This window comes from Halichoerus grypus, chromosome 8 (genome assembly GCF_964656455.1).
Source record: "Halichoerus grypus chromosome 8, mHalGry1.hap1.1, whole genome shotgun sequence".
NCBI classification, from domain to species: Eukaryota; Metazoa; Chordata; class Mammalia; order Carnivora; family Phocidae; genus Halichoerus; species Halichoerus grypus.
The window spans coordinates 94,909,587-94,935,456 of record NC_135719.1 but is presented as its reverse complement, the minus strand read 5'-3'; the positions used below and the strand labels follow the sequence as shown (position 1 = coordinate 94,935,456).

The 25,870-nt window shown below is 40.8% G+C and overlaps 1 pseudogene; it reads right to left on the bottom strand.

Moving 5' to 3' along the window:
- Positions 1–2,883: 2,883 nt before the first annotated feature.
- On the bottom strand, positions 2,884–3,121 carry LOC118525862 (large ribosomal subunit protein eL38 pseudogene; annotated as a pseudogene).
- Between the last annotated feature and the right edge of the window lie 22,749 nt (positions 3,122–25,870).

Genomic DNA, 25,870 nt, shown 5'->3' with positions numbered 1-25,870 from the left:
ATGGGTCGTGAGATCTGGGCCCATGGACTCTGGGCTCACCACCACCAGTCTGCTTAAGATGCTCTCCCTCTGCCTCCACCCCTTCCCTCCATTTCCACGCACATGGGCCAGCACTCTCTAGTGCTCTCTAAAATGAATAAACAAACAGGGGCGCCTGGGTGGCTCAGACGGTTAAGCGTCTGCCTTCGGCTCAGGTCATGATCCCAGGGTCCTGGGATGGAGTCCCACGTCGGGCTCCTTGCTCAGTGGGGAGCCTGCTTCTCCCTCTGCCTGCCGCTCCCCCTGCTTGTGCTCTCTCTCTTTATATCAAAATAAATAAAACCTTTAAAAAAAAAAGACCAAAAAACAAACAAAATGAATAAACAAACAAAATAAAATCCTTGGATCAAAATGAGTTTCTCCTTAAATCTTTTAGAAGATTTTCTCCACTGACCTCTGGCCTTGAATGTTGCAGTACGTTGTGTTTTAATCCAGAGCAGGGAAAAATAGGTGGTAGCTTGGAGTAATGGTTCAGAGGACTGACTTTTGTCCCTCACAGACAGAGGCTCAAGGCATCTATTTACCTCTTCCCTGCCTACCGCTTCCCAGTCATAAGGTCTTGGGAAAGTTAGGTCTTGGTTTTCACAGGAGCGTAAAGAAGAAAACTGATGTTGATATTTAACCTCCTAGAGTTATTGTAAGGATTCAGTGGGTTAATTTATATAAATACTTGGCCTAGCACATGTTATGTTACTCAGTTATCATTTATTAGATTTCCCCTTCTGTTTTATATTGGACTTTTTTTCTGGGGATCTCAAGTTGTCTAAATTCCAAGCTCATCTTTTTTTTTTTCCTCCATGGTCACCATCTCACCTCTCCTTGCTGCCATCTTTGGTCTCCACCTCTGAGTTTATAAGAGAATACAAGTTTGCCTTCATTTTTTTCTCTTATCAAACCCACCTTTTCTGTCAACCTAGATTTAATTCTGCTGATATGTTTCTAATACTTTTTAAAGTTGTGAAATATGATGCACATACAGAAAAGTGTCTACATCCTGAAGGTACAGCTTGAGAAATACTTAGAGAATGAACTGTGTACCAGCTCAGGTTAGGAAAGAGAATACTGCAACACTCCAGGGCTCCCCACATGCCTCATCCCAAGCACAAAGCCTTGCTCCTCTCAAAGGTCACGCATGTCTGACTTTGGTAGTAATCACTGCCTTACTTTTTCTTTTTTAATAGTTTGACTACCTATGTATGCATCTCTAAATATTGTAGGTTAGCTTTTGAACTTTATATACATGAAATCAATCAATATGAAGGTTTTATCTGGCTTCTTCCACAAGGCATGATATTTGTGACATTCATGTGTGCTGTGGTGAGTAGTTTTAGGTTGCTCATGTTCATTTCTGAAGAGTATTCTATCGTTTGTGTATACTACCACATTATCCTATGTACAGTTGGGCTGTTGGATTGTTTGTTTTTGCTACTACAAGCAATTCTGCCAAAAACATTCTTTAAAAACTTTTAAAAAATAAAACTGTATATATTTAAGCTATACAACACGGTGATTTGATATACATAGTGAAATGATTACTACAGTTAAACTAATTAACATATCTTAAAAAAAAAAAAAGATTATTTATTTGAGGGAGGGGGGCAGAATTGGAGAGAGAGAATCCCAAGCAGACTCTGCACTCAGCATGGAGCCTGATGCAGGGCTCGATCTTACAACCCCTAGATCATCACCTGAGCTGAAACCAAGAGTCGGTCACCTAACTGACTGAGCCACCCAAGTGCCCCTAGTTAACATTTCTTCTCCTCACATACTTACAGCCCCCAAAATCTACTCTCTTAGCAAATTTCCAATATTCAGTATGGTATTATTAACTTGAAATGTGTATCCTGGTGCCCCTGTGACATTTCTTTGGGTAAAGATTCTATCTAGGAGAGGGTTTGTTGGGTAATAGGGCATGCATATAATTAAACTCGTAGATATTATCAAACTGTTCACTAAAACAGTACTGTGTGTCAGAGTGCTTTCAGTCTCTTTAAGATGATCATTTTGCCATCTCATTCCAGCCTGCTCCTTCCTTGTCCCGCTTCTCTTTGTTAAACCCTGTGTCTTTTTATATTGTCCTTAAAGGGCTAATCAGGGTTTGGAAATTTTCTTCTGGAGTACAGAAATAGTTTATTTTTGGAGCTTAGCTCTTTTTTTTCCTGGTCTTTTCCATATGGTTCTCTTTTTCTTTATCCTGTAATTTCTTCCCATAGACTCATGTTGGTTTTCCTTCTTTTTATCCCTTGAACAAGGTGAGATGAATCCAGACGGTGTATTTGTCATCAGGCAGGTGAGGAGGCCTTTTGTTATTTTCCCCTCACCTGTATCTCCCACAAAAACATGTCGATGTATTGATACGTCCAAAGATGTTTTGATATGGTCTCTTTTTCAGAGGAGATGAATGTTTTTTTATGGTCTCTTGCAGAGAAGGGCAGGTTAATGCACTGAGCCTTCCACTTAACTCCCCATTTCTAAGTAGGCATTTGTTTCACTGACACGCCATCTAGCTCTAATGTCTGATTCTGTGATACACAAAGCATCCTCATACATAAAAACTACAGTCCCCAGCAGTCAGGGTCCCTACGGCAGAAGCCACCAGCTGCCACCAGTCCCTCACCGCATCTCCTTGCAGCTCTGCACACATACCGATCACCCAGCACTGCCTGCCATTTGCAGACTCTGCCTGGGTACAGAGATTTGGGGGAGTAGGGTAGGGAAGGAGAGGCTTGTGTGATATTGTATTTGGCACAGAGAGGAGCCCCCGAGGGAGCATAGGGGGCAGCTGCCTTTTTCTCTGGTTGTTCCATTCTTTTTTTTTTTTTAAAGAATTTTTAAAAATTTAATGCAGTTCAAATAATTGTGCCAGGTTCATTTCAGCTCCTTCACTCCCAAACTTGGGGGCAGGGACTGCTTCAGTTTCTCTGCCTTCTCTTTGTATGTGATGACCACGGTGTAAAGGGTATCTGCTGCATCGAACTTTAAACTTCACATTATCCTTAGTTTTCTTGATCTTGATGTATTCGGCATCGTTTCGCCCGGGTATGAGCAGAAAGTCCTTGATTTCTTCAGTTTTGCAAGGCATGGCTGGGTGGGGGTGCAGGGGCGCGTGCAGGCAGCGCGTCCAGGAGGGACACTCACGGCAAGAGGCGAGAAGGGAGGACGCAAAAGTGGGTGTTACATTCTCTTGGACTCTGAGTCCGTGAACTGAAAGTGGGGGGAATAGAAATATCTTTCCTGATTTTTCGGTGAAGCTCAAACCCTGGTGTTGGGGGGTTGGGGTGGTGGTTGGGAAGGGGCCTGAGGGCACTTTTTGGGCCGCTGGTAATCTGTTGGTGTGGGTGCTAGTTACACAGATGAGTTTAGTTTGTAAAAAGCCAATGTATCATTTATGATACATGAGCTTTTCTGTATCTATATTATACTTCAATAAAAAAATCTTGTTGTTTGTTTCAATTAAAAAATCTGTATTATTTTTTTTTCGCCAAGAAGCTTCTTTTTCATGATGCAAACCAGACTGTGTGGTGTGATGAACAACAAATAGGTTTTTCTCTTTGTGCGTTTGCACATGCCTTGGGCTTTGTTTGATTCCACTAAGATTCAGCCATAAGGTTATTGATCACTAAGGTATATGTATGGTGGGTTTTGTCTTATATTTTCATGGCTATTTTAGTGCAAACGTAGGAGCATCTTTATGGGAAAATGTTAACCAGATTCCACTTTGACCTGGAAGCCGTAACATTACATTTAATTAGCAAAGTAGAGAAACATGAAGGCAAGTTATATATTCTTAAGTGTATCAGCTGGAAACATTATAGTAAGGGTGCATTAATACCCCTTCAAAGAATCAAATCTAAATCTGTGCCATTTTATGGGGTAATGGTACCAGTTTTAGGATGACTACTGAGATTTTTAAAACCTTTTGAGATATTAAACTGGTTTTATGCCTCAGCATTAAAGAAGATAGTTGATGACATCTAGTGAATTGAAGATGTCAAGATAGGCCACATAATTAAGAATGTATCATCTTTCACATACCATTAGTATGACATGTGCCCTGAGGGGTAAAAACTACCAGTTTTTCCTGAATTAGTTATATTTTTAAATGGACCAGGACAGTGGTTTTCAAACCTGATTGTGTATCAGAATCATTTGGGGAGCTTGTAAAAAAATGCATACTTATTCACTGTCACACCCAGATTTACCGAGCATGTCCACGCGTGTGTCAGGATATGGTATGCATTTTCATGTGCTGCACTGGGGCGTATAGTTTCTCTTCTTGTTTTTCTAGGATTCCGAGATACTATCCTTACAACGACATCTGGCCCAGAGGGATCACTGGGGCCCCTTGCACCCAGACTGACCTGAAGGGTTTCAAAAAGGAGTTGTTGAAACTTTGTAACAGTTCTGGGAGTTGGGATGGATTGTAGGAAGGAAGAGTCAGTGTCAGTGCAGGAGTGTCCTGCATGGGGAGCTGAAATTTGAGTGTATGGGGTCACGGAAGCAGCTCAAGATCCCGTGGAAAATAATACATTACATGTTAAAAAAAAAAAAAAGAAGGGGCGCCTGAGTGGCTCAGTCGTTAAGCATCTGCCTTCGGCTCAGGTCATGATCCCAGGGTTCTGGGATCAAGCCCCGCATCAGGCTCTCTGTTCAGCGGGAAGCCTGCTTCTCTCTCTGCCACTCCCCCTGCTTGTGTTCCTGCTCTCGCTGTCTCTCTCTGTCGAATAAATAAATAAAATCTAAAAAAAAAAAAAAAAGAAGAAGAAGAAGATGTAGGAAGGGAAAAATGAAGGCGGGGGAATCGGAGGGGGAGACAAACCATGAGAGACTATGGACTCTGAGAAACAAACTGAGGGTTCTAGAGGGGAGGGGAGGCGGGTGGGGGGATGGGTTAGCCTGGTGATGGCTATTAAAGAAGGCATGTACTGCATGGAGCACGGGGTGTTATACGCAAACAATGAATCATGGAACACTACATCAAAAACTAATGATGTAATGTATGGTGATTAACATAACAATAAAAAAAATTAAAAAAGAAAAGATCCCGCGGAATCTTCACCGCTGTTGAAGCTGGGGCTGTTGATGACACCTCACAGGCTACAAGTGTCTATGAGGGCAGTATGATGGAGTAGGGACAACAAGGTCATTGTCAGCAGCAGGTTTAGTATTTGAATCCAAGTTTTGACACTTTACAACCGTTTGACCACGTTAAACTACTTGTCAGAGCTTCAGTTTTCTCATCAGTAGAAAGTGCAGGAAAATAATAACTACCTCATTAGGTTGTTGTTGAGAAAATGAAATGTGAATGTGAAAATGCCTTGGTGCAACACCTGGCGCATAGAAGGTTCTCAGGAAATGTGTTTTTTTCTCTTTTTCCATGCATTTTCCTTCTTCTTAATCCACTCTTTATGAGTTTTTAAATTTTTTTTCAGATGGACTGAATGGTATTTACAATTTTTTTAAAAAATTGAGGTATAATTGGGTGCCTGGGTGACTCAGATGGTTAAGCATCTGCCTTCAGCTCAGGTCATGATCCCAGGGTCCAGGGATTGAGTCCCGCATTGGGCTCCCTGCTCCGTGGGGAGCCTGCTTCTCCCTCTGCCTCTCTCTCTCTCTCTTTCTCTGTCTCTCATGAATAAATAAATAATATCTTTAAAAAAAATAAAAATTGAGGTATAATTGACATATAACATATTAGTTTCAGGTGCACAACATAATTATTCAGTATTTGTACACACTGTGAAATGATCACAATAACTCTGGTTACCATCAATCCCCATAAAAGTTATAAAATTTAAATTAAAAATTTTTTTTTATTGTGATGAGAACTTTTAAGATTTACTCTCTTAGCAACTTTCAAATATGAAATACAATATTATTAACTATAGTCACCATGCTGTACATTACATCCCCATGACTTATTTGTTTTATTACTATAAGCTTGTGCCTCTTGACCCCCTTCACCCATGTCACCCTCAACCCCCTTCCTCTCTGGCAGCCACCCGTCTGTTCTCTGTATCCATGAGTTTTGTTTTGTTTGTTCATTTGTTCTGTTTCTTTATGAGTTTTTAGTGTCACATTTGTTGCCATGGTAGTTTTTTAGCAAAAGTAAGAAAAAAATGAATTCCATTCATTTATTCATTCTACAAATATTTTTCAAGTACCCGTTTCAGTTATCCATTATTGCATAATAAATCCCAAAGCTTAGGGGCTTAAAACAATAAAACAAACCCTTAATTTTCTTATAGTTCTGCAGTATGGGCTCAGCTGCAGAATTCTGTTGATCTTATTGATGGTCACTCCTGTGCGTCAGTCAACTTCTGGAGCAGCTGGGGGCAGAGCTAAATTGGGACGCTGGGATGACAGGGCCGCCTCCTCTTCAGCAGGGCAGCCCAACTTCTCATATAGTAGCTCAGAACTCCCATGGGTTCAAAAGCGGAAGTTCCAGATCTTCTCAAGGCTTAGGCCAGGGATTGACAGTGCCACTTCCAGTTCTATGATTAACACCAGTCCATGGTATGCTCTAAATAGGGAGGGAAGCATGCAAATGTGTGAATATTGGATGTTGTGGTTCACTGTGAACCACTGATATAATAGACTGTCACAATGACTCTTGCTGTGGTAGATACTGACAAAGGGGCGGGGATACAAGGAAGTGAAACTGATGTCAAAACGTTACATTCTAGGGACACCTGGGTGGCTCACTCGATTAAGCGTCTGACTGTTGGTTTCGGGTCGTCAGGATCTCATGGGTCATGAGATGGAGCCCGACGCAGGGTCTGCGCTCAGCAGTGAGTCTTCTTGAAGATTCTCTCCCTCTGCCCCTTCCCCCCTTGTGCTCTCTCTCTCTCTCAAATAAATAAATCTTAAAAAAAAAGAGGTCACTTTCTAGTTGGAGGTATGATTAATATACAAGTACTTATAAATAACACTGAATTCAGGATATTAGGTCCTTATACCATTGTCAAATCTGTCTGTATGCGGATGGAGTGCAGAGGCAAAGTTATGGATGCATGGTAAATGAGGTGGGTTCTTGAGAGATGGTGTAAAAGTTTCCCTAGGAGCGAGGTGGTAGGCTGTGTGCTTCACCGGTCATTAAAGTCTGTAATGGTTCATACTCCACACCTGGGATATTTGATGTCCTTTCTGAACAGGCGTTTTGTTTTAGAATCTTTCTAGGTCACCAGTATTCCTCAGATACCTTCTGGTTTGTTAGGTGCAGGTTAGCTCAGGAGGAAAAGAAACACGGACACATGTGCAGCAAGAGCAAAGAGGATAAAACTTGGCAAACAGGGCAGAGACAAGACCCTATGTTATTCTAGGACTGGTCTACTTTAGGGGGACATGCATTTGTATTTTCTGCAGGGATGATGCCTGTATTTCCATTGTTGGAGTTTTCCAAAGACACAGCAACTAAGGTCATCTTCTGTTCTTAAAATCCTGTTTGCCTCGGGGTGCCTGGTGACTCAGTCAGTTGAGTGTCTGCCTTTGGCTCAGGTCATGATCCCAGGATCCTAGGATTGAGTCCCGCATCAGGCTCCCTGCTTGGCAGGGAGTCTGCTTCTCCCTCTGCCCCTCCCCCCTGCTTGTGCTCTCTCACGCACTCTCTCTCTCAAATAAATAAATAAAATCTTTAAAAAAGTCCTGTTTGCCTCAAGATAGGATTTTCAGTTTAAAATTCTGTTCCTGCAAAGAGATCGATAGTCTCACTATTCTGTAATTGTCTCCATGTGTATTTAAAAATGTCAGGCACATCATTAGATATTTGGTGCTCTGTCTTTGAGCAAGTATCATGGAAAGAAAACAAGCATTTAGAGCCAAAGGACTTAGATTTAAGTTCCGATTCCTCAAGTCCCTTAACCTCTCTGGCTGTTTCCTTGTAGGGATGTGGGTTTCCACAATAATATAAACTTTCCCAACTAACTCACCAAGCTGGGAGGAGAATTAAATGACATAATGACACATAAATGACCAGTTATTCTTAAAGTAAACATTTTAGGATATCATGTAAATGTTTTTTAGCTACTTTAATTCCTTTGTGGAATAAGTAAAATGATCATTGCTATTGTTATCCAATGTGAACATAGTAAGCACTTAAACGTTGAATGAATTAATACATGACAGAAAGGTCCCCCTGGGTTAACTGCACATTTATCACTTTGGGGCTGAATACATGGTAATGTGACTATTAGCTAAATTAACCGTATGTTCATTGGTAACCTGAGAGTCAGCATGCTTAGACACATGGCTTTTAAATCTGTAGAGGGTTATTTGCTGGTATGGGGCCTCCATGGCTGCAATTCTAGAAAACCTCAATAAACATGGTTAAATCGTTTTTGCAAGCCCTCAGATTGAGAGAACAAATTTTTAAAAAATATTTATTTGAGCAAGAAAGAAGGAGAGACAGAGAATGAGCGGGAGGGAGAAGAAGGGAGAATCTGAAGCAGGCTCCCCACTGAGCACAGAGCCCCACTCAGAACTTGATCCCACGCCCACAAGATTCGGACCTGAGCTGATACCAAGACTCAGCTGCTTAACCGACTGAGCCACTGAGGCACTCCAGAGACAACAGATTTGAAAGACTTCAGGACACTCAAGTACCATCACATTGTAACCTCAACTGGTTATACCTCTCAAAAAGTTAATCTTCAAGTGAAAATGCTAAAATTGCCAAATTTGCTTTTTATCTTATTCTGATAAAGTTATAAGAAGGTCCTTCTAAAAACAAACCAACCAAAAAAAAGACCAAAAACACCGCAATACAAAAAATTGAAATACTCTAGGACAAGGGTTGGCAAACTATGGCCCATGAGCCAATTCTGGCCCCCTGCCTGTTTCTGTATGGTCTGCAAACTAAGAATATTTCTCCGTTCTAAACTGTTGAAAGAAAATATTTTATGACATGTGAAAATGATGTGAAATTCCAATTTCAGTGCCCATCAGTAAAGTTTTATTGTAACTCAGCCATGCACGTTCATTTACACGTTGTCTGCAGCTGCTTTCATGCCACGAACTGCAGAGTCGAATAGCTACAATGGAGACCGCAGGGCCACAAAGTCTAGGGTATGTGCCCTATGGCCCCTTGAAGAAAAAGGTCACCGATTCCAGTTCCAGGCTCTTTACAAGGGAAGCCAAGCAGCTGGAATTTTCCGCCTGATATTTGGGATTTCTGGATAGGCAATGAGGAGCTGCAGGGGCCCGTCACCCTTGAAAACACTGTCTATTGGCCCCAATGGTGAGATTTTCTTTCCTGTGTATGGTGGTTTCCAGTCCTGTAGAGACTTTGGGATTTTCACCAGACTTCTCATTATTCAGACAGGAGGAATTTTCTTATTCAATGAATATATATAGAATATGTAGTAATGACGTATCTCATACGAGGCCAGGTGGTGAAGGAGAGTGAGAGTCTCTGACCGCCAGAAGCACACTGTCTAGGCAGGCAAAACAAGATGTACACACATAAATCTGGAGCACAATAGTACTAGATCAGGAAGACAACTTTTATTTTTGTCTGTGTAGCATTGTTCCTTTTGGAATGAGAAACCTTCTTTTGGGATCCTCTCTTCCCCCTTCTCAGTGCATGGGCTTTGGGTGGAACTGATCTGTTTTTTTTTTTTTGCTTTTTTGTTTTTTTAAGATTTGTTTAATTTATTTGAGACCGAGAGCTACAGAGAGAGAGAGAGAGCATGAGCAAGGGGGTAGGGGGAGTGGGAGAGGGAGAAGCAGACTCCCACCCAGCAGGGATCCCGATGCGGGGCTTGATCCTAGGACCCCAGGATCTTGACCTGAGCTGAAGGAGACACTTAACCGACTGAGCTACCCAGGTGCCCTGGGTGGGGCTGATCTTGACCCCTATGCCAGAGGTGAGCCTATACCTCAGGGCTGGGCCTCTTGCCAACAGCCTCAGGACTTCTTCCAGAACTTTGGGGAAGAGGGTCTCTTTTCCTGGGGTTTCCAACTCCTAGGATTGTATAAGCCACCTTGTGGGGAGAGCTTGACTGGGGAAGAAACTGCATAGAGGGAAAGCAAAGGCAAAGAGATGGAGAAGGAGGCAGAGATCCTAATGACACTGAAGGAACGTCTGGACACAGCTGGCCCTTAATTCCTTCTCCTTCCTCTTACGGGAACCAATGCAGTCCCTTTATGAGATTTCTTGCCAGTGAAAGATAAGATGATGTAGGCCAGGGTGAGCGGATAGACAGAGAGATGCAGGAAGTCAGAGAAGAGCAAGAACAGAGGCAGCTGATGCATCTGGGAAGATGTTGCAGAGATGGTGGACCTCGCTGGGCTTGGGAGGATGGAGGTAGGTAGGCTCTGTGAAGGGGGAGAAAGAAGGGCCCAGGGAAAGAGTGAGAGAAGAAAAGTCTCTCACTCTGATCCATTATTGAAATGCAAATGGTCAGAAAGCAACTGATTTCTGTGCATTGATTTTGTACCCTGCCACATTACTGAATTGCTGCATGAGTTCTAGTAACTTGCGGGTGAAGTCTTTTGGGTTTTCCACATAAAGTATCATGTCATCTGCGAAAAGAGAGAGTTTGACTTCTTCTTTGCCAATTTGAATACCTTTTATTTCTTTTTGTTGTCTGATTGCTGTTGCTAGGACTTCTAGTACTATGTTGAACAATAGTGGTGAGAGTGGGCATCCTTGACGTGTTCCTGATCTTAAGGGAAAGGCTCTCAGCTTTTCCCCATTGAGGATGATATTCGCTGTGGGTTTTTCATAGATGGATTTTATGAACTTATACACTAACAATGCATCTGTAGAAAGAGAAATTAAAGAAATGATTCCATTTACAATAGCACCAAAAACCGTAAGATACCTCAGAACAAACCTAACCAAAGAGGTAAAGGATCTATACTCTAGGAACTACAAAACACTCATGAAACAAATTGAAGAAGACACAAAAAGATGGGAAAACATTCCATGCTCATGGATTGGAAGAATAAACATTGTTAAAATGTCTATGCTACCCAGAGCAATTTATACCTTCAGTGCCATCCCGATCAAAATTTCAATGACATTTTTCAAAGTGCTGGAACAAACAATCCTAAAATTTGTATGGAATTAGAAAAAACCCCGAATCGCCAAAGAAATGTTGAAAAAGAAAAAGCTGGGGGCATCACGTTGCCCGATTTCAAGCTGTATTACAAAGCAGTGATCACCAAGACAGCATGGTACTGGCACAAAAACAGACATATAGACCAATGGAACAGAATAGAGAGCCCAGATATGGACCCTCAACTCGATGGTCAAATAATGTTCGACAAAGCAGGAAAAAATATGCAATGGAAAAAAGTCTCTTCAATAAATGGTGCTGGGAAAATTGGACAGCCACATGCAGAAGAATGAAACTCGACCATTCTCAAACACCATACACAAAGATAAACTCGAAGTGGATGAAAGACCTCAATGTGAGACAGGAATCCATGTCCCTAGAGGAGAACATAGGCAATAACCGCTTCAACATCGGCTACGGCAACTTCTTTCAAGATAACATCTCCAAAGGCTAGTGAAACAAAAGCAAAAATGAACTTTTGGGACTTCATCAAGACAAAGAGCTTCTGCACAGCAAAGGAAACAGTCAACAAAACAAAGAGGCAACCCACAGAATGGGAGAAGATATTTGCAAATGACACTACAGATAAAGGGCTGGTATCCAAGATCTATAAAGAACTTCTCAAACTCAACACCCAAAAACAAATAAGTCAAAAAATGGGCAGAAGACATGAACAGAACTTCTCCAAAGAAGACATACAAATGGCTAACAGACATATGAAAAAATGTTCATCATCATTAGCCATCAGGGAAATTCAAATCAAAACCACACTGAGATACCCCCTTACACCCATTAGAATGGCAAAACTTGACAAGGCAAGAAACAAATGTTGGAGAGGTTGTGGAGAAAGGGGAACCCTCTTACACTGTTGGTGGGAATGCAAGTTGGTACAGCCACTTTGGAAAACAGTGTGGAGGTGCCTCAGAAAATTAAAAATAGAGCTACCCTATGACCCAGCAATTGCACTACCGGGTATTTACCCCAAAGACATAGATGTAGTGAAAAGAAGGGCCATATGCACCCCAATGTTCATAGCAGCAATGTCTGCAATAGCCAAACTGTGGAAAGGGCTGAGATGCCCTTCAACAGATGAATGGATAAAGAAGATGTGGTCCCAAATATATAATGAAATATTACTTAGCCATCAGAAAGGATGAATACCCAACTCTTACATCAACATGGGTGGGACTGGAGGAGATTATGCTAAGTGAAATAAGTCAAGCATAGAAAGTCAATTAGCATATGGTTTCACTTATTTGTGGAACATAAGGAATAGCATGGAGGACATTAGGAGAAGGAAGGGAAAAATGAAGGGGGGAAATTGGAGGGAGAGACGAACCATGAGAGACTATGGACTCTGAGAAACAAACTGAGGGTTTTAGAGGGGAGGGGGGTGGGAAGATGGGTTAGTCCAGTGATTAGTATTAAGGAGGACACGTACTGCATGGAGCACTGGTGTTATACGAAAACAGTGAATTGTGGATCACTACATCAAAAACTAATGATGTATTGTATGGTGACATAATAAAATAAAATTAAAAAAAAGAAATGCAAATCTTCAGATGTGAGAAAGAGATGTAAGTTAAAGCAATTTCACAGTCAAGTCTTGCAAAAGTGAAAGTTAACTAGACTTCCTCTTACCCCAGATCTTCATGACTTCTGTTCTTTTTCTTGGTAAAGGCTGACTCAGTTTCTCTTAGAATACTATTTGGAGAGAAAAATGAAATGCAAAGGGAGAAAGACAGCAGTTATTAATGAATTCTTCCAAAGAGTAGTTCGGATGATGGCAAAGAGAAAAAAAAAAAAACATGCTTTGCCTCCCTGTGGGTTAAGCAGGGCACCTGTCCAGGTTTCAGACCAGCCGGTCCTCACAGACACAATAATATTAGATCTGGCCCTTAGCATTTAAAAGGGGATTTTGACCTTTAAGTTTGAAAGGAAATGAGAAAGGGATTACATAATTAAAAATCTGTTTCTGTCTCTTAAAAGCAATTCAATTTAGGTCAGGAGCCAACAGTCTTCCTTTCCCTCTAATTGTTTTACCTTGGCTCCGGGTACCCTGTTCTTGTTTCTCCTGTGAATAGCTCATTAGTGTTGGGCAGATGTTCCCCTTGGGTGCACCGTGTTAATGGGGAAATAATGGAGGCAGCATTGTCATCCACGAGAAGTTAATATTGGATTCAAAATAGAACGATGAATGAGAGCCTGCGCCTCCTACAAGCCTGTTAGCAGCACACTCTCAACTGGGCTTTATTTTCTGTTTGACCTTGGTCAGCCCACCATTAAGAAGGATGGGGTGAAACTATGTGAAATAGATGGCTGTCTCCTTCTACCCAGGTCATCTCCTTTTAACATTTGAAAAGAGACCAGGTAGATATGGAAAAAAAAAGAAAGACTCATGCAGATGGAGATTTGAATATCACCGATATTAAGTCAAGACTGAACCACTCAACCAGTCACTTAGGTACAATTCTGGGAATACACGATAAAAAAGATAAGTCCCTGAGAAGTACAAAAGACTAACTAAAAATTTCATTTTGGACTAGGTAACCCATTCACAGGTTTCAAACGCCCTGCCCCCCCTCAGCTCACTTGGTTTCCTCACAGGTGAACGCTGTTACAGGTTTCCTATTTACCCTTCGGGTAACTTTTATGCACACGTGTGCCAGTCAAATCTATCTTCTTTATTTTCCCTTCTTTTGTGAACACTTGGTTGCATACTCTGCATTTTCTGCCTCTTGATTTTGCTTTTTCACGTAATACATGTTGGAGCTGTAAAGACTGCTGTTTTTTTTAAGATTTCATTCATTTATTTGATAGAGATCATGATAGAGTGAGTGAGAGAGCGTGAGTGGCAGGCAGGCAGAGGGAGAGGGAGAAGCAGGCTCCCCACCGAGCATGGAGTCTGATGTGGGACTTGCTCCCAGGACCCCTAGATCATGACCGGAGCTGAAGGCAGATGCTTAACCGACTGAGCCACCCAGGCACCCTGAGACTGATGATTTTGAAAGAGCACTAGATGTGGCCTCTGGAGATTTGTATATAAATCTTATCACTGTATGTATTTATGGCATAGTATTGCTTTTGTAAGTGATAGAGTAAAAAAAAAGTAAATGCTAGGTCACTACTTAAATGATCATCTTCAGCCACAGCTACTAAGTTTTCTTCTTGGCAGTTCTCTTTCCTTTTTACCCATGTAAATCATAGTTCTTGTATAAACATTAGAAAATAGAAATAAGCAAAAAGAAAGAAATCATCCATAGTTGTTATCTCTCAAAAATATCCATTTACATCTTGGTGTTTAATCAAATCTTTCCTCTATTCTCTCTCTCTTTTTCTCTGTGTACACATACACACATATTCAAAGATACATGCAAACATACATATTTTTAAAAATGAGATTATATTATACTTCTAGTTCCGTAGCCTGCTTTTCCTACCTAACAAGTTTCTGTGTCAGTGAAAGCAGGTCTAGACCATAGCTTTAAGTCCCAGCAAACTATTTCATTGTATGGATAGTCCATAAAAGACTATCGTGGTTGAACACTTCACCAACATCAAGTATTTGCTGTCGTAAATGACTCACACTTGTAACATCCTTACATGCCTAAATGCCTTATTGAGAGATTTTTCAGATACTCTACCCAAAGACATTTATTTCTCTTTGATTTCTTGCCTTTCCTTTCCTTCCCTCCCCCCACCCTGTGTCTTTTTTTCTTTTTTTGGGGGGGGGGTGGTGGGAGAGGGGGAAAGTTTCCGTCCATCAGGCATTTAGTTCTGTCCTGAAAGATACTGGGCCTAAATCAGGGTAGGCAGCTGGCAAAGGGTCTAAGAGGAGCTTTTAAAGTCTTTTTTTTTTTTTTTTAAGATTTTATTTATTTATTTGACAGAGAGAGACACAGTGAGAGAGGGGAACACAAGCAGGGGGAGCGGCAGAGGGAGAGGAAGAAGCAGGCTTCCTGCAGAGAGAGAGAGGCAGAGGGAGAAGCAGGCTCTCCAAGGAGCAGGGAGCCTGATGCGGGACTCGATCCCAGGACCCTGGGATCATGACCTGAGCCGAAGGCAGATGCTCAACGACTGAGCCACCCAGGCGCCCCTAAGAGGAGCCTTTAACAGCTGGTGGGAGAGAAGAGAGGTTTCTGCCTCTGTAAACTCTCCATGGGCATTAAGGTGCCATAAGCCCTGTCTCTGCACACGCCTCCCATATAGTATTTTTGATACAGTATTTGATAAAGGGTTTTTTTTTTAAATATAGTCTTTTAATTTGAGTTCACTGGTATCAAAACGCAGCCATGTGGACTAAATATTTAGCCTCCTAGGATGATTATTTAGAAAGATAAGACTTTATCTGGATGCAGAAGTCCTGATATGTTTGTTTAAAACAAAAAGCCTCACTATCTTACGGTGATGCTAGGCGTTTCACCAGGGTAGAGTCCCTAGGTGACAAAAGGGAGATAGAGTGGGATGCTGGAAGCTAAACAGAAGAAAAGCCTCGTACCTGAACCTGTTGGAGAAGAAAAATACATTTGAATAGGGCAAGAGCAGCCATAATTATATTATGTCTTAATTTGCATCTCATCTCCCAGGCAGGTCATGCAAGATAGCAGAAACAATTAGAATTTCATAATGTAGTAATCCTGTATTCTAGAAAAACAACCCATATGTGAAAGCCAAATTAATTCACAGAATGAAGGCACTGAACTCCCAGGCGTCATCCCTGGTTCGGTTGTTGCATGTTTGGTATGTTCTGAAGCAGGGGAAGCAGACAAGATTGTGGAGGTAAGGGCCTCCCTACTTTGAGAAAGATACACGATGTCGTAGTCTTCCTCCTGCTGGTTCAGTGTGGGGTTTTGCATGTGTATGAGTTGCATCAGAGCTCCAGGCTTTCTCAATTAAGTCCCAGTTTTCGTGAGCACAAGATCACAGAGGAATGAGACTGTCACTGACAGGTGCCAGGGAGGGCTTGGTCCCATTGTGATAACTGATTGTCTTCATCTCCCAAATCACCCAGCCTTAAGGTTCCAGAATTGGGGTGTTATTTCCAAGCTACAGGTTGTTAAAGTAAAAAACAAAACAAAACAAAACAAATCAAAAACTCTTTTCTTACCTCAAATGCAATTTGTAGATGTCTTTCTTGTTAAGTAGTTCAAAGTCCTCCATAAAAAAAAAATGAAACAAATCCTAGGTTACACAAGTAAGAGTCACTGATACTTAATACCTTGTCTTTCTAACCAATTTAATGTGGCATAACATTTCCCAAGCTACACCTGAGCATAAGAATTTTCTGGGGTCTGATTTTAAAGGTTGTCAGGGCATTCTGGTTAGAGAGCTTGTGTTTGCCCCTCTGGACCCATTTTCTTTGCCTTTTCTCCATCCAGCTCCACATCCTAGGAGGGTGACCTCTAGTAACAATGGGCTCCTCCTTTCTGGCTTCTGGTTGGGTTCGGCCAGTAAGAGGTTGGAGGGAGGGAAGTTAGAGTTCTTCCTGCAGGCCTCAGTGAGTGGTGGTAGGTAATGGCTGAGTCTAGTCTGGGGTATTGTACTGTCCCTTATGCTTTCCCTGACACACCTTTGTAGAAAAAAAGTTATGGGTTGAACTGTATTTCCCTAAAGATGTTCAAAGTCCCAACCCCAGAACCTGTGAATGTGTGACCTTTGGAAATTTAGAAGTCTTTGGAAATAGGGTCTTCACAGATAATCAGGTTAGCTGAGGTTGTTAGGGAGGGCCTCATTTTTCAGCTCTAGCTCTGAATTTCCAGTTGTTCCCTCCAACTCACTAATATCTGATGATAGCTATTTCCCTAATTATTTTAGTGGGTTTTTGTATTGCTGTCATTAAAAAAACAATTGTACCATGTGTCATTTTGAGTTTAAAAATGTTAATTCAATCTTTTTTTTTTTTTTGAGAGAGAGTGAGAGCGTGCATCCGGGGGAGGGAGGGGCAGAAGGACAGGGAGAGAGAGAATCTTAAGCAGGCTCCACACTAGGTGTGGACATGGGACTCCATCCCACCACCCTGAGATCATGACACGAGTCGAAATCAAGTCGGATGCTTAACCAACTGAGCCACCCACGTGCCCCAATTCAATCTTTTTAAAAACAGATGGCAGATTATTTGGCAGATTCAAATAAATAACATACCATTGATTGAATATTTTCATTTACATCTTTAGGATCATCTCAAACTCAGCATGCTTATAACCAAACTCTTCAGTCTCTTTCCAAATTTACTCCCTTCCTGATTTCCTTGAGATTCCCTTTGTTAGTGACACTATTATTTTTTTTAGCCAAATGAGTGAGAACCTTGTAGTATTCTTTGGTTCCCTCTCTTTCCCCATATTTCTTCCTACCATTAATTATTGATTCCATTACCATCATACTCTTGGCCCTTATCCCTTTCCCCTTTCTTTAATCACATCCTGATAGTTTCCCTAAATTCTGCCTCTCTTCCCTCCCAAGCGCCCTGTAGTTTTCTAGAAGAGAAACATATCTGGAATTCCCTTTAATGATTTTTCATTTACTATAGAGTTCCAGCTCTCTGACCTGGTTTTCCAGGCCTTCCTCAGGCTGCCCCCTACCCGCAAGTCCAATCTCATTTCTTCTGCTTTCTTACGTGCGAGTCAGATTTATCTACTCACTGTTTCAAGCTGCTGTGCTTCCTTTCAGTAAAAATAGCTCACTGAATTCCTTTAATATCTTCTCTTCCCTCAAGGGCACCTGGAAGGCTCCCTTTGTAGATGGCCCTGTCCTAGACCTAATGAAGATTTACAGAATGAGGTAGACATGTTCCTTGACCTTGAGAAGCTGTTGGGAAAATGAGGAGAAATGGTTAGAGTTTATCTCTGCTTTAGCTGTCTTCATGATCAATATCAGTTTCTACTAAGTCAATTTTATGGAGCCTGGAACTGGTGGTTAAAGACCAGATTGAATACTGCAATCATGTTATGTATGTCCATTCATATTTTCCATGTTGGCGGGGCCAAGGGCCATGCATTCAGTGTGGTACCATCACTGGGGTTAAACATATATAAAAGTCATCCTTGAAATGGATTATTATTCTTCATAAAAATTTTTTTATTCAGTATAAACACTCTGGCTTCATTACAACACAAGGAAAAAGGAATCAGAAACTTACGGTCCAAAGACAGTGATCATAAGACCTAGGTAAAGTTTTTCTAAAAATTTGATATTGTCATTTATTTTTTTCACCCACCAGAACAACTAATAAAAACATTAACAACAACAACAACATGTTTCTGTATTTATCTTTGGGAACTGGTGGTGAGTCTGTACTAATCTTACTAATCAAGTGGAGTTTCTCATTGTTCTTTTTCTTGGCACTTGGTTGTTTCTTCACTATTTGTAATACTGTATTTTCTCAGTTCTCATTTGTCTCTCTCATGTAAATTTCATAAGGGTGGCGGATATATTTGTTTTGTTCCTTACTGAATCCCCAGAGCCCACCTCAGTGCCTGGCTAGAGTGGGTCTCCTAGAAGTTCCCTACTTCCCTTCTCCTTTTCAGTTGTTTTTAGAAAACTGTAGTAGGAAGAGCTAAACTCTGCACATATTTTTGTCTCTACCTGAAATAAGGTTACATTCTTTATTTTTTCACTAGGATGCTTGTAATCTTACTTGATATCATCTTCCTTTGGTTATTTTTCTTTTTTACTTACTCTTAAGGGAATGTGTTTGAGATAGTTTTGGTTTAATTTTTATATTTCATTACCAAATATTGTACTCATGATGCCTTTTGTGGAATAATATAAAGACTCATTTTTAAGAAGGAATAAATTAATTTACTTTGTTTAAAGCTTAAGACATTATGTTTTTGTATTAATCATATATTATGTATACATGTATGTATTAATGTCTTGAGATACTCATGGGATTATTTCTGAAGTAAAACCCTCAGGGACATGTTGTATATTAAAAATATAATTATAGTGCTAAACTATAAGCAAATGTGTTCTTTTCCAATCTAACCAAGTATGGTTCTCAGCTTAGCTTTTTCATTTTGTTTCAAGATGCATTTGTTTTAGTAAAGAACTTAAGGAATCATGATACATAAAAAATGGAGTTTTGGGGTGCCTGGGTAGCTCAGTTGGTTAAGCACCCACCTCTTGATTGTGGCTCAGGTCATGGTCTCGGGGTCATGAGATTGAGCCCTGTGTCAGGCTCTGCATTGCTGAACATGGAGCCTGCTTGAGGTTCTCTCTTCCCCTCTGTCCCTCCCCCACTCTCTCTCTCCTAAAAAAAGTTGATTTTTGTTTTGTTGCTAAAACATCATAAGGCCAAAAATTACATGTATCTTAGTGGTGACAATTTATCTATTCAGGCATTTTTAGTCAGAGGATATTAGAGTTTCTAAAAAAACCCTTGAAAACGATATAAAATATAATTCATCTTAAAAACCATATTGATACTGCTGTTCTCACCTGTCATTTACACTTTACTTATCTGTCATTTATACAGTTAACTCCACTGAAGCATGTATGCAAAAAAGCGTTTTCTTTTCTTTTTTTAAATTGAGGTATAATTGACATATAACATTATATTACAAAAATACATTTTCCATATGAAAATCTTGCACTACCACACCGACAGCCACTTACCTAGGTACTACCATAATATCCGGTTCCCACATTTTTTTCTTGAAAATTAGCTTGATGGGTTCTTTTTCAAGGATTAGCAATAACTTGGGCTGAATAACAAGCTCCCACTGAAATAAGTCCTTTTACAATGGAATCTATTTTTTAAAAATATTTTATTTATTTGATAGAGAGACACAGCGAGAGAGGGAACACAAGCAGGGGGAGTGGGAGAGGGAGAAGCAGGCTTTCTGCCAGTCAGGGAGCCCGATGCGGGGCTCGATCCCAGGACCCTGGGATCATGACCTGAGCTGAAGGCAGACGCTTAGACTGAGCCACCCAGGCGCCCTGGAATCTATTTTTCTTGATATAGAGTCTCTCCTTAATGCATAAGGATTAACAGAGGTAAGACCAGCCAAGGTCCCAGATGGATCAGTGTTGCTGAGTGGTTAGAGGCGACTGACCAGCCAAACATGCTCTTGGTTGGCATGAGAAAAACTATGCACAAATCTTCCTCCGCCTGAGGTGCCCATCCCTTCTTTGTCTACTTGGGTTCTCCTTTTCTGTGTTGCCTGACACCTGGTAGGCACCCAAATATTTGTCTTCTGAATGATTAGTGAGAGAGGAGGTTTCTGAGTTAGCCTTTAGATAATAACAACAACAAAAAAAAGTTGGTAAAAATGTGTCCATTAATATTATACACCAATTTTATTGAAATAAAGTAAAGTTGTCTGGAGGCTAAAGGGATCTGGCATTATTTATCTTCTCCAGGTCATTGGTGGTAGAGTCCAGTAACTGTCAGGGCCATGGTGGGGAAAAGCGAGCGTAGTCAGAGAGGTGTTGTGACAGAGTTAAAGGCTTGTCTCTCTCACGTCCCCTTCCTGCTGCTGCTCGTTGGTGCTGATCACTGCTACTGGCGAGGGCCCTGGCCTGGGACCCCCATGGCAGTGCCTGAGGGCTGTCTCCCAGCCTCCTGGGCGCTTGTTGTTACGGATTTTGCAAATTTGCTTAATCAGATAGAATTCATTCTCTAGTATATTTACGTAGGGAGTTTTGGGGAAATAATAGACAATTTATCTTATGTTTAAAAATGACCAGGATCTGAGGGCACCTGGATGGCTCAGTTGGTTAAATGTCTGACTCTTGGTTTCGGCTCACATTGTGATCTTGCGGTCGAGGGATTGAGCCCCACGTGGGGCTCTGCGTTCAGTGCTGGAGTCTGCTTCAGACTCTTTCTCCCTCTCCCTCTGCCCCTCCCCACTCTCTCACTCTCTCTCTCATAAATAAATAAAATCTTAAAAAAAAAAAGATCAGAATCTAGTGTCTTATTTATACATGAATTCTGATTATAGATTGTGGAGGTTCCGGGCTTGTCACTGTAACTAACAGCAGTAATCTGGGACTGGAGAAAATATTCTTAGTGAGGATTTTATTATTAAACCAGAAAATTACAAAAAAAAAGGTAAATGATCCCTAGGGTATTAGAAGAGACCCGAAAGTCCCCAGTGGGTTGGGCATAACATGGTTTTTGCTCTTTGACTCTACACCCAGTATTTGTTGAACAAATGGCTGCTATTTTTGTTTTTTCCAAGTGCTAAATTTTAAATTACCTTTGGGCTATACAGTTATGATCTCAAAAACAATATGGTAGATATTTGTACATTTTTAAAAATGATTTATTTATTTATTTTAGAGAGAGACCGAGGGATCGCATAAGTGGGAGGGGCAGAGGGAGAGGGAGAGAGAATCTCAAGCAGATTCTTTGCTGAGCAAGGAGCCAGACACCAGTCTTGATCTCACAACCCCCCCGAGATCATGGCCTGAGTGGAAACCAAGAGTTGGATGCTTAACCAACTGATCCAGTGTTTGTACATTTTAAAAGAATATTAACATTTATATTTTTTATTTAAGAGAAGGAAATAAAAACAAGCCCCATTATTTATGCTTAGTCTCCCTTAAAGCTAGAATCACTCTTTCATTACATCGAATACTTGGGACTATTGGTTAAATTATTATCCAGGCTCTTACTGGTTGAAGGAGGGCAGAGGGATATAGTGCATCATTTTAAAAGAAAGCATAGCGACTCTCGGTCTTGGGTTGTGAACAGTGGTTTACTCTCTCTTCACCTGGCTACTGCTGTCATTAGAAGCACATACTATCTTTTGAGTAAAAAGACAATTATAATCATTTTGATGTATATTGATTTGCCCAGAAGATGTTAACTTTTGTTATAGCCCAGATGTTGAGAAGAGAGGATAAACCTGTGGAAACAGAGGTAGTATTTAAATAAAATTTTTTAAATTCACGGATCTCAACTTGTCACTCTTATTTGAGATAATAAAAAGATACCTTAGGGAAGAATGCAGATTCTGACTAATGATTAAATCTGAAGGCAGCCTGGGACAGGGGAGTTTGAAACTCATATCATTTTATTATTGTCAATAGCAGTCACACAGACTGACAAGAACACCTAATAGATACCTCCTTCAATAAATGTATGAGCTAATCTGAATTAATCTTTGTAAAATCCCGTGAGCCATCTATACCTGGACACTCTACCAGGCAACCCATCAGAGGCCACAGGGCTTTATCATAATTAGAAAAGAGAGTTAGAGCCTGGTGTATTCTATGCAATCATAAAAAAGCCTCAATTCACTCTGCTGTGATTAAAACTCCAAGATATACAGAGAAGGAACAAAAGGCTCTGTATTGGAATTCTCTAGCATGTTTAAGAATGAATTGAGTGGCTCAGACCTAAAGCCATCATACACAACATTGATTAATCAAAACACAAATGTGAACAGGTCCCAGGCTGTTAAAAAGAATACCATAGCACTGAAACTGGGCTGAGGGGATTGGGCACCTTGACTAAATTATGAGGCAGGCAAAGTGTGAGATTCAGTTTCCCTGTCTCCAAAATAAGGCTTTTGGATTTAGATGATCTGAGAAGTATCTTTTAGGTTTGAAATGCCACAAGGCTATATTCTAAAATTTAGGGATTGTCCATTTTCTTGTCTCTATGTTGTTTTTGGAGCACGTCCATCTTCTACTAGATGTCAGCTTTTTCTTCACATCTCAGACCTAACTAAGGGGTCTCATTCAGCTCTCTTTTTCCCCCTTCTGTACTCTCTCCTGTCATGTATCCTTCTCCTTTAAGATCTGCTAGACCAACAACGTAATTTGTTCAAATGATGATTTTAATATGTCACCTCCTCCCTGATATATTTGCATGTATAGAGGGATATTTTGAAATATTTATCTATGCACTTTTCCCCTTTCTTATTATCTTTAGCCCTTGCAGCATTAAAATTAGACATAGAGGTTGAGTCTTACAGCCCCAGGGAAGGAAGAATACAAAGAAGCACAGAGAGAAGAAGATATTTCATTGAGTTTCTATCTCGATTGAAACACCACTAGAAGCAATAGATAGAAAATTCCTGGATTTTCATAGCAAGTGCTAGTTTCTGCTTCTGGTAATTGCTTAGTAACTTCTATCAGAATAATCCTTCCAAAAAGAACTATAAACTTTGCATAAAATAAAAAACACAACCATGTGAAGGCATCAGAAAGCAAACCAAAGTAGGCACATAATGTATGTGTTTTACATGGATATTTGAAGGAACGGAGTACTGAGTGGGTTTTCAATTTCATACAGGTTTTAGCCTGAAGGTAAGTCCCAGTTGTCACATTAGGAAACCAAAACATGGATAGAAAACCCATATCCTTACTGAGCATAGAGTTTGAGACAACCATACAGTTGAAATGTAAGGGGGGAGCCCTCGAAAAGAGAGAGCCACACAGAGAGGGCCCAAATTCTATCAATTGCCCAAATATCTGAGTGAGCCCCGAATGACACATATATAGGAAGCCTCCAAGCTTCCCAGCCAAGGCTAAAAGAACTGAACTGAGATTTCTGAGTTTGCGATCAGCCTAGTGAACTTTTTGTCAAATAAACAAACAAACAAAAACAAAACTCTTTGGAGAAACATAATAGAATCCATTTTTTAATGAAATTGAACAGTATATAAAAGTGCACAGAACCTCTTAGTACAGTTTAACAAATTGTCCAGGTTAAGAAATAGGACATTGCTAAATCTTCAGTACGCTCATTCATGATCACAGACACCTTCCTTCCTCCTAACAGTAAATACTCTCTTGATGATTGGTTATTGTTTCTTTTTTTTTTTTTTTTACCACCTTCTGTAAGAGCAGGCATGCCCTAATTTTTCCTGTACAGGGGCTGGTATTACAGGCACACACATTTCTGTAGGATAAATACCTAAGAATGGTATTGCTGGGTCATAGGATATGCACATCTTTGCCTTTCCTGGATAATGTCACAGTAGTTTCCAGTGAGCCTACCAATTTTCATACCCCACCCATAGTGTATGAAAGTTTCTATTGTTTAATATCCTTGACGACTCCTTTCTTTGTATCAGACTTTAATTTTTTTTGCCAGTAATGCTCACGCCATTTTGCAGTCCTCATTCTCAACTGATGACTTTCCTTCCTGTTTCTTATTCAGAAAATAAACCAATTGGAATAGATGTGCCACAATTCCCAGTGGACAACTGCCACCTGCCTGCCCACATCAGTGCCCCTATACACGCAGTTTCTCCTGTTACTATGGAGGAATGGTCTGTGCTGTTAGCTGCAGCAATCATCCCACTTGGGCCCTAGATCCCATTCTTTATTATCTACTCAAGGACATTGCTCTATTAATTCTGTTCTTTCTCCTGCATCATCATTTCCCCTCTCTCTAGATAGTTTCCATTAGCATACAGGCATGCAACTGTTTCTCCCAACTTAAATCAACAAAATGCTGGTTAACACAACAGCCAGCAACGACTCCATTTTTCTGCTTTTCTTTACAGCAAAACTATGAAAGAGCTGTCTCTTCTTGTCTCCAATTCCTTACTCCCCATTCTCCCTTAAATGCAACCAATCAAGCTTTCTGCCCTACTATTTCACCAGAACTGCTCCTGTCAAAGTCAGGGAGGACGGCCGGATTGCTAACTGCAGGGGTCACTTCTCAGTCCTTACTTGATCTGTCAGCAGTATTTGACATGACTTTCTTTAATTTTCCAGGATGCCTCCCAAGTTTCCTCCTCCTCCACTGCTTATTTTTTCTGGGTCTCCTTTGCTTGTCCTTTCTCTTCAGCTTAAGCTCTTAACGTTGCATACTCTGGACCTCAGTCCTTGGATCTCTCCTTCATTTTTTCCCTCTCTAGTGATGAACTTATCCAGCCTTGTGGCTTTAAACAGTATAATTAAGCTCTCAACTCCCAAATTATATTTCCTTTCTGGACCTGTTCAGGGAACTCCAGATTTGTTTGTTCAACTGCCTACTTGACCAATTTGCTTTAATGTCTAATAAATCCCTTAACATGCCTGAAACCAAACTTTTGATTTTTCTTTTTGCAAATTAGAAAAAGACTTACTTTCTCTAGACAGATGCTGCCTGTGTAGGGTATACAGCTTTGGCTTCTTCTTTTTTTTTTTTTTTTGCAGCTTCCCTTATTTTCCTCTTCAAACTGTTCCTCCCATGGGTTTTCATTCCAGGTGATAGCAGCTCTATCCTTCCTGTTGTTCCAGCCCAATATTCTGAAGTCATCCTTCACTTCCTTCTTTTTCCCAACCACATCCAATTAACCACTTAGTCTTTTTTTTTTTTTTTTTAGATTTTTTTTAAATTTATTTGACAGCACAGGCAGGGGGGGCAGCAAGGGTAGAGGGAGAGAGAGAGGCAGACTCCCCGCAGAGCAGGGAGCCCGATGTGGGGCTCGATCCCAGGACCCTGGGATCATGACCTGAGCGGAAGGCAGATGGTTAACGACTGAGCCACCCAGGTGCCCCAACCACTTAGTCTTGATGGATATATTAGGTTGGATAAGGGAAAAGAAAATTCTAGCTAAAGGAATAACATGAAGACAGGGAGGTCAAAGAACAGGAACACACTTGAGGAGGCAGTGTAGCTCTTGAGTCTTGCTGACTTTTTTCATGCTATGCCTTTTGCCTGGAATGTCTTCCTTTCCACCTTTCATGGCCTAGTTCATCTTCTACAGCTTAGCTCAGCTAGGATCTCCCCTATTGGAATTTCTTTGACACTGTCTTTTTCTCCTTATTACTCTTTGCATCAGTTTGGTTTTGCCTTAGTTTTCTTGTCTGCACAAATGGGGATA